Genomic DNA, 11,418 nt, shown 5'->3' on the forward strand with positions numbered 1-11,418 from the left:
CGTGGCCTCTTGGTGATGTGTAAATTAGCAAGTGGACAGTTGCCCCAGAGAGAAATGGCAAACAAATATTTATTGGCTATTTCAAAGAACCACAGCCATAAAACTTTGCCATTTGACTGCAGAAGTGTTTGTGTTTTTACTGAAACCAATGCTAAAGGTGATGGCTTTATTTCTAACCGAGGTAACCTCTGTAACCCTGTGATTTACTGCCTTCAGGTAACAGAAAAAGCAACCTGGAGTGTGCTTCAATGTGCATTGCTCTTGCAGTGTGACAGGAAGATGCCAGGAATGAATTTGAATACCATTTCTATCTTATGAATGTGGATAAACACCTGATGGCACAGCCTGAAGGAGGCTGAGCCCGGCTCTGCTCAGTCACACTCAGTAGCAAAGCCAGAGGCAACACAGAAAATTCTATTTATATTTAAAATATAAAAGCTTTTTATAGAGTGAGAGTGGTTGAACACTGGACCAGGTTACCCAGAGAAGTTTTGGGGGGACCCTTCTCTATGTATTTTCCAGGCTATCTCACTGACTGTTTAAACTTAAAAAATATATGTTTAGGCACACACTTACATAGCAGGATATTTACAAATATTTAGCTTCAGTAGAAACCACATGTAAAGGGAAGCACTGTCTAACAGGAGTGGAGTTGTCAAAATCTAAGGATACATATAAATTATTGTATAGGTGCCTTAAACATAGATATGTGGAGATAAATATGTATACATGGAGATATATATATATATATTTATATTTATTTTATATTTATATTTATATGGAGATAGATATAGATATAGATGATATAGATATAGATATAGATATAGATATAGATATAGATATAGATATATAGATATAGATATAGATAAAACAGAGATCAATGTCCTAAATTACAGTAACTCCTAATAGGGTTCATGCTTAATAATGAGCAGTTTGGCATTCAATTCAATTCAATTCAATTCAATTCAATTCAATTCAATATTAATTTTTTTTCCTTGCATTTTTAAGATGCCACCAAAATGCACTGGCCTTTGGTCAAGGTTAATTTATAGAAGAAGCTCAGTTTCTAAACCCACAAATAGGTTTCTAGGCTGGAGCTTGGACAGAAAGGCACCGTGAAGGGTAAGGAAATGATGAAGGCACCTGGGTGTGTGTGAAATCTCTGAGTTTGCCTCAGTGCATCATCAAGAAGTGCTTGAATGGATGAATGGCCTGAGCAAATGCTCAGCGTCAGAGTGTGCATAAATTTGAGTTGAACTGCAAAAGTTATGGAGAGGCCAGAAATCCATTCCTGTCACCGTGTCCCCCCAGAGACCACCATCACCACCCTGATCTGGGGGCTGTGGTTTAATTTGGATTTATAGAAGATCATGGCACGCACACGTTGGTCCAGCCTTTGAAACAACTCATGTTTCAGTGACCCCAGCATCCTGAGTCAGCTTGGTTAAGGAAATATGCACTGGGAGGTCATGAAAGAGGCCAGGCCCTCTGTGACTCTGTGAAGACTCCTCAGTGCCTGTGAAAAGCCATCCCAGGGCTCTGCCTTCCTACCCTTCCCCTCCTACCTCCATGGACAGCACAGTCACCCTGCCAATGGGTGTCACTCTTTGAAACAGATGGTCTCTGCATGTTTGGCTTGAGGACTGCCACAAAACTCAGGGAGAACATTCTGATGATCTCCAAACACAAAAGGAAGTTTGGTGAGAATTATTGTCTGCAAGAATTTCTCTGCTTTGCAGGGAAGCTGGTTTTTCGCTGTCTGCAGAGGGAAAAGATGTAGCAACTGACGTGTTAACAGTGGGGAAAATGCATTCTTTTCAGTATGTATGAGTGAATTGTGGCTGAAGTATTTCACTGCTCATTCTTGCTAATTCACCTTTGAGGGGTCTCTATGACAAACAAAAGCCATCCTCAGAGGAAGACCTCATTTCCCTGGGAAGAGAGGAATTAGCACAAATTAAAATTCTCTTTGCCTAATTCACTTGGAATTCTAATTGAAATGATTTTGCAATCCTAATTACACCACTTCTTCCCCACTTATTGCGTAAGATAAAAAGGAAAAGCTGCTGTTCGACTTTCTTAAGGGACACCTAAGCCTGGCTGAGCTGTTCCTGGGAAGCTTTGAGTGTGTGTCATCAGGCAGCTGGTCCCAGCCTCCTGGGGCCATGGATCCACTCTTCCTCCTCAGGACATGAGAATATTAACTTGGAGAAGCCCTCTATGCCCCACCAAAAGCCAAATCACCCAGGTGCCTTCCAAGAAGATTTTGCAAAATGAGAGGCAAAAGAAGGGCAGGAAGAAAAACAACTCCAGGATGAATTTAGATGAGCAGTTCTTAATGATGAAAAATTCCTTTATTAACCCCTCTCCAGCTTTGCTGCTGCTGTGGCAGGAAGGGAAATGTTGTAAAGATGGTGAAAGGTGTTCCTGCCCATGACAGTGGGATTTGGAAGTGGATGACCTTTAAGATCCCTTCCAACCCAAACATTTCTATCTTCCTACAAGGGAAATATATAAAAAGTATGTATATGTATATGTATATGTATATGTATATGTATATGTATATGTATATCTATATCTATATCTATATCTATATCTATATCTATATCTATATCTTTATATTTTTATGTTTTTATGGTTTTATGGTTTTATGGTTTTATGGTTTTATGGTTTTATGGTTTTATATTTTATTTATATGTTTTAAATTAATATTATATTTGTATTTACAGTTTGTGCTAAAAGCTGTGACACATCAGAAAAATCCCCGTGGACTCTGCACGTTTGTGCTGCTTTTATATCAAATAACTGTCCTGTCACCCACAGAGCACTCTGCTTTCCAGGAGTGCCGAATCCAGAGCTGAGTGATTCGGCCTGAAAGTCAGATCAGTTTTACAGTGTCTCTAATCCCTACAGATTACTCTGCCCCATGAAGACTACTGCTCCACTGGTGCAGGAGGTGGATTTTATAGCAGCACCAAAATCCCTTCTCATCTGTTATCTTTGCCTGGAGAATCAGACTTTTGACATAAACCTGGAAGGTAGTTCAAAGCCTTGCTGCATAAACACACATCCATTTTTTGTACTTTAGGAATAGGTAATGTAAGAGTTGAAAGGTGAAGGTTATGGCAGTTCGTGTTTATTTCACCAAGAGCCAAGAGATGGGAAACATCTGGCACTTACACACCAAGCAAGTCTTAAAAACAAAGAGATCTAGACTTTAGTCCGGCTGAGCAAGCACTGGGATAAAAGCTAATGACAGGCTGCTTATTTAAAGGGATCATAATACAGGGCAGCCATGTAGGGAACCGGGGAGGATTCGGGAGGGGGAAAATGAGGGGCAAATTCAGCTTTGTGTTTCCAAGTTGAGGCTCAAAGCCTGACTTGAGTTACCCTGCAGTGTCAGTGCTGACCTGCGGGCTCATACAGCACGTAGGGCCCTCCAGGTTTCACTTGGCCCTGATTTCCAGCGTGAACAAATATCCAAAGCACTGCTCAGAAGTGCTGCTGGTGTGTTTCAAGTGTGACAATGTAGAAGCCCTCAGGACCAATGGTTTTTGTGAAGGTTTAGAGGAGGGCTGAGCACGGAATGACTCGCAGTGAGGTGAGTTGGGTTAGTGTGAAATGCTCGTCAGCAATTCTCGGGAAGGACGGACGTGCTCAAGCACATTGCTGCAGCTTCCCTGGAGCAGATCTTCACCTGCTTTGCATCTTCCTGCCAGGATTTGTCCTGAAAAAGGTGTTCTGTAGAGTGAGGCTGTATCCTTCTGAAAAATCCCAAGCTGAACTTGTTCATTATTTGTGGCAGCTCCTCTTCAGAACACATCACCTCCCATCTCCCATTTTCTTTGCTCAGTCCCCAGAATAAATTGGTCCCTTCAGCAGGATCCATTGTGCAAGCAGAGATTTATGCAGAAAATGAAGAGTGAAGATTCTTTTTCCCTTTTTCCAGTTGATATTGCACAGGCCAAGCTCCCACACCAGCTTGGCCAGCATGGATGGGCTACATGGTGACATCCTGACTTTACCTAATGTCCTCTGCCCATCCAAGATGTTATGTGAGAGTTTTATTGCTCACCACAAAAAAAAAAAAAAAAAAAAAAAAAAAAACCAAAACAACCCAAAACAAAAAACAACCCCCAAAAAACCAAAGAAAAAACCCCTCAGAATAACCCAAAAAAACCCAACCCTTCCAAAAAAACCAAACACCCCCCCCCCAAAAAAAAAAAACATAAAAAATACTCAAAAAACCTCAACCAACCAACCAAACAAAATCATGTAAAAGGGAAAAATAGGATTATTTGCAGTCCCTTAACTGCTGTTCAATGACCTTGGAACTAAGGAGAACTCCACTTTTTGCTTTTGACAAGGTAAGTTTCCAATCCCAACCCCTCAACCACACCAAGAATTAATGTTTAACCTATCTCCAGAGTAATGGGGAAATGTGGAGTCCTCCTTCTGCGATTTTAAAGCTCACTATTGAAACCAGCATTGTCTGCATTGCAGCAAACATGCGTGAGAGTCCTCTGTAAATTGGTTTTTCAAGAGAAATGGCCTGCCACAGGCATACAAGTGGCTGTCATAAAAACCTCTTGCTCCCAATAAGATGTGATAAGGAAACAATGGTTACTGCCCTGGAAAGAGATTTCCAGGGGCAGCTACGTGACAGGAGCTCAAGTGCTAATTCTTAAGGCTGTGGTTTGCAGCCAGCTGTAAGATTTGTGGTATCACACCATCAGTGCCATGTGCCAGATGAGCAACACACTGCTAGAGCATAAAAAAACCTCCAATCAATGGCTCACATTTGTCAAAACAACAACAACCAAAAAAAACCCCTTTATAACAGCAGGTTTTTGGTGTATCAGTATTTTTTAACTCCGCGTTGGACCAGCAATCTCCTGCCTTTCCACAGCAGGAGTGCAGCTAGTACAGGAGGATAAAGCTGGTATAAATTCCATATCATGTCCCTTGGCTAATTTGACAAAACACAATCATGTGTCCATGCCTGATCCACATTAGATTTATAGTCCTGGGTGAGCTGGCAGTGCACAGATCTGGTATTAATAATCCTGGAACCACAGCCTAAATCTATTAGCTGGAAGCAGTTGTATGATTCTTAATCCTATTTTGTGTCAGGGCAGATGACTGCAACCAAGATGGAGCAGAAATTGGATGGTTTTGCATGGCTAAACTTGCCCTGAGCTGAGCTTTCAGAGAGTTCAAACCACTCCAGGTACTGATCTTAAAACTGGTGTTTTGGAGGTACTTTATGGGAACTGGACCTGGAAATCCAAGATCCCAAAGCATGAAGCTTTGTCCTGTAGGAAATAAACTTCTTTTATTTGAAAGATGACTAAATGCCATGCAAGAAATGTCATCTGTGCTTGAGAACCCACTGCTGGAGCAGGATGAAAGCTTAACAGTTTAACATAATTTGGAAGCACAGTAAAGATTTGGAACAGTATTCCTTGAAAATTTCATGAGACTCGTACAGCAAGACTCCACCATAAAGACACAGCTCCCTTGCTTAGAATGGTTTTCCCATTCTAAATAACTGAAAATCATAATCATGCTGTTTCCTCAGCAATTAGACATTTTTTATATATTACGTTTCTTTAATAATACTCAAACTCTTTTTTTATTATTATTATTTAAAAAAGCTGTCCCCTGACAAGCACATTATTAAATTACAGTTTATAGCTCTTGCAGTGGGGTAAATTATAGTTGTTTTATTAAAGTATTTTAAAGATTGGAGTTTTACCAACATCTTACTCCTATAGTTGGCCCAACCCATGTATGCTGTGAGGTGCAAGTTGCCTCTCACAGAGCCCTGCACACCAGGAGGGAATTGAGGTTTGATTTTCCAAATAATGGGACACCACAGGAAGCAAGTCTCATCAGACTCCAAACCTCTGAGTTAAACCCCCTCAATGGGGGTTAATGGTTTAACCCCCATTATCTGTGTTGGGCTGTTGCATTTTCTCTCTCACAAGCACAAGAGAGGTGGTTAGGTCCAAGGAGGAGCAGGCTGGGGCCTGTTGGTGCCCTTATTATTTTATGAGTTTATTCTTTTTGCATTGGTTTGTTTGCTTCTTCACAGAGGACTCTGTTTCTCCACAGGTGCTCCTCAAATGGAAGAGCTCCACAAGCTTACCCACCTGAAGAGCAGAAATAAAAGATTGGCAACATCCAGCTGCATAAATACTCCATGAAAATGCAGACTTGTGCCACTAATCCAAAGGATCCCGGATCCACTTTTCCTGTGGGTTACCCTCCCTGGAATTACATATCAACAGCATCAATGGAAATTCGTATTCCAGGTATTACATGGATCTCCTGAGCCTTGTTTGGAGCCAGCAGTGTTTTCCCTTCCACTGTGTCAGAAATTGCTCACTGTGTGTTTGTGTCACTGTGTTTTCTGCTGGCACTGTGGGAGCAGAGCTGCCACAGCCATGCTCCAAGGGCTGATCCCTGGGGAAGGCTCCCTTGTCCCCCTCTCCCAGCAGCTCCTGCACAGCGTTTGGCACTGCAACAGGAAATTAAGGGCTGTAGGAAAGCAACCTTTGGCCTTTAATTCGCTTTTTAATAAAATCATTAAAAGAAACCTGCTCGCTGCCAGACATTATGGGAAATTGCTTTAATGATACTTTGGAGCAGAACGCGTTCTCTCAGCTGCACGCGTGGCTTCCTCCGTAGCTTTGTGTGTTTGCAGCATGAAAATGGTTTCAATTACAAAGCCAGGCTAGAAAATTTTATATGAACCAGGCCATGATAACAACCAGAGGCCAGGCTCTGTCCATTGCACATCTTACACGCAGACAACATTTGTGAAGTTCTGCTAGAAAAGATCAACACGTTTGAGCCAAAGACAAAAACCAACAAAAGGACAAAGAAAGCAGAGGGATTTTGTGTCTTGTTCCCGTCTCTCCTGGGAACAAAACAGGTGCTAGTACTTGCAAAAGTGATGGGCACACAGCAAAGCAGACCTGCTGTTTGTGAGAGCACAAACCCATCTAAAAGCGTCAGGGTGTAGCTCCTAATCACTCTGTTCTCACGTTGATTTTAGAGTCTGCCATTGCATTTTTGCACAGGTTCTTGTGAAGAAATTTTATGGCCTTATTGTCCTAGAGAAGCGACAAAACTTGCTTTATCATTCCAAATTCAGAACTTACCACTTGGGCAAGTATAAATCTAGTTAGGAAATTTTATTAATTGAGCAAAGCCTATGGATAGGTAGATGGTTACTGAGGGCACCTTAAAAATTACAGCATAGATCTGTGCTAAAACAAATCCATTGTTTAGTTACAGCAGTGAAACTTTAAGAGACTGAATAACTTCTGTCTAATACAAAATTTGCTCTCATGTACTTTGATTCTTTCTGTCTTTCCCGTTGTATAAAAAATTCTTAATCAACAAACCTGGTAGTCAGTTTTCTACAATCAATAAATTCTACGTCCAAGCCACAGTAGCTTTTATGTCTGTACGTTGTAAAAGTAAATTTACATCATATGTCAAACATTAGACACAAAGAGAAAAACAAGGCTGATTTCTAGTCCTAAAAGATATATGTGTATCCATAAAATCAGCAAGCTGTGTCCTGAATACAGCTGGATGATCATACTCTGACCAAATGGCTTTTTGTCTCAGCCTGGAGATCTCTGTCAGGCTCAACTGTTTTCCAGAACTGCATCTGTTTCTGGGAGCTCTGGGGAAGTGCAGGACAAGCCCCTGCTTTACTACCAGTCCTGTGGGAACCAAATTTTCCTGCTGCCTGGGCTGTGGAGCAGCCTGGGTCCTGCCAGGTTCTCTCAGAGGCTCAAGCATGGCAAGAACTGAGCCCAAATTGGAGCTGTGCTTCCACAGTGGAGAGCCAGGCAGCCTGGTGGAGGAGTTTGGTCACCAGAAGGAAATGAAAAAGGAAGAAAATACCCAGCTGTGTTAATTAATCACAGGGTGACTCCAGAGTACCAGCTTTTGTTGGGAAGAGTGGATCTGATCCTGGGAAAGGGGACTGAGCAGACATGGGGAGCAGGGAAGCCTTTGCAAGAGGCGTCGATAAGAGCCCAGCATTGTTGGGCACCTTCCAGGGAAGGGAAATCCCAGCCAGAAAAAGTGCAGGGAAAGGACAACCAGAAACACCAGGGAATATGTGACCTTCTTACAAAATGAAACTCAAAACCTGTGCTACCTCCAGCCTACTAAATGACCTCTAGGATGAACACAATACTTGTCTATAAATACATTGGAGGAGCGCGGCGGAAAGGAGGAAAACGCTGCTTTAATTTAAAGACCAAATGTGGCACAAGAAGGAAGGAATATGATCTCTGCCCATAATTACATAAACATTCAGGGAGTTCCACTGACTAAAAAGTGATTAGCCAGGTTTAACAGTCATGGTTTTAGCCCAATGTGTTGGAGGGAGCAAAATCTTCTTGCAATGACCGTAATGATTTCTTTTTTTTTTTCCCTCCAAAGGATTAAGATATATTTCTACTCATCTTTCTAATGCCAGAAGCTCACATCTTGGTAGCTGGGGCTCACAGCAGAAAGAGAAAAGGTGGAACCAGCAGAGAAGATTTGCTCATGGGCTCTTTGTCAGTAGGAACACCCTCTGTGAAAAAACTCTGCTGCTGGAGAACACGACATGAATATTTCCAGAACATTTTCCACTGTTTTCCAATGACACGACATCACTTTATTTGGGTGAACTCCTTACTTTGGCTAGTTGTGTCCCTGTTTTTTGGCTGGAAATCTCCACGGATGAGTAGGAAAGGAATGCTACCTACTCCCACAAGAAGTGTTTTGAGCTGCAGTCTCTAACAAGCTATACCTTTCTCATGGAAGGAATTTATTAGAAAATCCCTACTGAAAATCAATGTTTCTGAAATGAGGTCTTTATCTAATAGCTCACCAGCTTCCTGGGAAGTGATGAGGTGGAGGCAGCTGAATTTCAGCGTGGATCTGGTTAATATAAACTGCCACCTGGTGAATGCTAAAGAGTATTTTTGCCTTCACTAGGCGTGGTCTGGTTTACGCTCCGGAGGAGAACAGATCCTCAGATACTCCTAATGTTGTACCATTACGAGTTGCAACACAAATATGAAATGAAATCACTGCATGACTTTCTTCCAGCCACACCGCACAGAGGTTATTTTAACACAGTGGTTCCTTCCAGAGTCCCCAGGCCAGAGCAAGCTGAAATCAGGCATTCACAGCTCTTGCTCATCATCCCAGGTGACTTCTTCATCCCAGACAAGAAGAAGCCACCCTGCTTAACCTGTGCTGTCTGTTGGTAAAACAGAAATGACACTGCTTCCTTACAGAAGGATGCTGAGGGCAATGCACAAAGTGTCCGTATCCTGTGGGGATGAGTTCACAGCCATGTCCAGAGGAGTTTGGGGATGCCAGGCTGCAGCAGCTCCTTTCAGACAGCTCATGGCATCACAGACCAGCTCCCAAGCCTGTGGACACTGCAGGACTCCCACTGGCTTTTATCAGCTTTGGCTCACATCCTTGGCATCTGGTTCATGCCTCTTTATTTATAAGGTCATGCATATCAGGAGCAGCCTCCCAGGGAAAACAGGCCAGCTCATCTCCTTGCTCAAAGAAGCCATTTAGCTGTGATTGTAATCTGTGATTTCATTGCTAGCCCCTTCTAGTTGGGCTCTCCAGGGAGGGGAATTTTATTTCTTTGGCACAGCCTAAGCATTGTGCTGAGCAGATCTCTCTTTCTATTTATCTCATGCATACCTATATAACAAGCATGGATGTGATGAATAATAAGTACATAGGTGCTACGGGTCTCCTTTGTATTTCTTTGGCACTATTAATAGCCTTTAAAAGTGGGGATAACTCTCATTTGTGCCAGCTCTAAGCTGTCTTCATACAGTCCAAGCATTGTAAGGGAGTTTTATTTTAAACAGAACATTTCTGAGTAATTAATCACTCCGATATAAGACACACATAACAATTCCAAATAACCTCTGCATGTGTTCTTAGTTGAAAGGGGCAAATGAAAGATGGGGGGAAAATATAGTCAAAACAAGGAGCTGAGATGCAGAATCCAGCCAGGAAAGCATGGATGAGGTTTTTTTCCCCCTCCTTACTCAAACAATTCAGAACATATTTTCCCTATAAAGTAAATGGGTAGAATGTCCAAGTGTACCTCTGACAGTATCTCTGCTGCATGTGCAGCTGTGGGGTGGAAGGATGGGGTGCTGGACAGCATCATCTGCTCCAAACCACTGAGCAACCTCCCAGAAAAAGTGAGGGCCAAGCTCTGAGCACTGCAAACGTGGATGTGTGACCTGTCAGGCTGCCCAGAGCCATCCGAGTGCAGGAGCTGGTGCAGCCAGCCACTTGTTTCACTTCCAAAAACTCAAACAATCACAAAGACAGGCACTTTTTAGCTTCAGCAGCCGCAGCAGAACTCACCAGAGTGGGATGGTCAAGGAGCTCGTGGGAGGCAGGAAGTTTGGTGGCTGCTCTTTTTCCCAGTGGATGTTTCTCTGCACTCCTGGATGTTTTTCAGTACCAGAGTGAGTTGGTGTGTGGCACATCCTGCCAGGGGAGGATAAAACCCATGAGGACACATCCTACAGAATAACTCACTGCTTTCTACTCACTGTCCAACTCCTGACCCTCAAAGCCAGCCTTGCCCTGCCTCAATCTTCATTATCATGTGGAAACTGTGTTGTGGGATGGGCTCTGTATGGCAGTGAAGACATGAACTGACTCTGAGTCTTTAAACGTATCAGGAGCCCATAGGATGTGTTATTTTTGCTGGATTCGTCCTAAGAATGAGAGCTAATTCCTGCTTTTTCCAGTTATCTCATCTGTTTTCCCTCGTGCCCTCTCAAATCCAGCCAATCTCATCTTTAGTAAATAAATGTTGAAAGGACTTTGTTTTGCAGCCATGTAACATAAAATTATGAGTAATGTATGAAGTAAAATACAAACAAACAAAAATTTGAGCGGTTTGGGCGAACACCACGTTTCTCTTCTGACTCATACAGAAAGGCTTCGTCACAGCACTCCCAGCACCAGCATCTACAACTGGCCTCAGCCTTTGAAATCCTGCTGCCTAAAACCTGCATGCCTTCTGTGCCATGAGATGTGGAATGAAGGTTTGGAGGAAACCTCTCTCTTACTCTTGGTAGGTGATGGTCTCATGGGGAGCAGAAGATCACAGAGATTTATTACAATAAATAATGTATTTTATTTATTTTATTACAGTAAATAATGTAAAAAATATTACAAAAAAAACAAGCACCTGTCCATGGCCAGAACAACCCTTTCCTTAGAATTCCAGTCTGGGCTCCCAACCAGCCCTTGGATAGTGTGATTTGGATTATCCTGTTCATTTCTGCTCTCACTAAGTTGCACGGAGACAGGGATAGCCCAACTATTGCTGAACCTGTC

At 42.5% G+C, this 11,418-nt stretch overlaps 1 long non-coding RNA gene across 1 annotated transcript; it reads left to right on the top strand.

Moving 5' to 3' along the window:
• The first annotated feature begins 5,132 nt into the window (after positions 1-5,132).
• Positions 5,133-11,180, top strand: LOC119704059. The gene is made up of 3 exons (XR_005257830.1): positions 5,133-5,230; positions 6,118-6,317; positions 8,473-11,180. It is a non-coding gene; the product is annotated as an uncharacterized LOC119704059 (long non-coding RNA).
• Positions 11,181-11,418: the final 238 nt, after the last annotated feature.

Source organism: Motacilla alba, chromosome 8, assembly GCF_015832195.1.
Source record: "Motacilla alba alba isolate MOTALB_02 chromosome 8, Motacilla_alba_V1.0_pri, whole genome shotgun sequence".
NCBI classification, from domain to species: domain Eukaryota; kingdom Metazoa; phylum Chordata; class Aves; order Passeriformes; family Motacillidae; genus Motacilla; species Motacilla alba.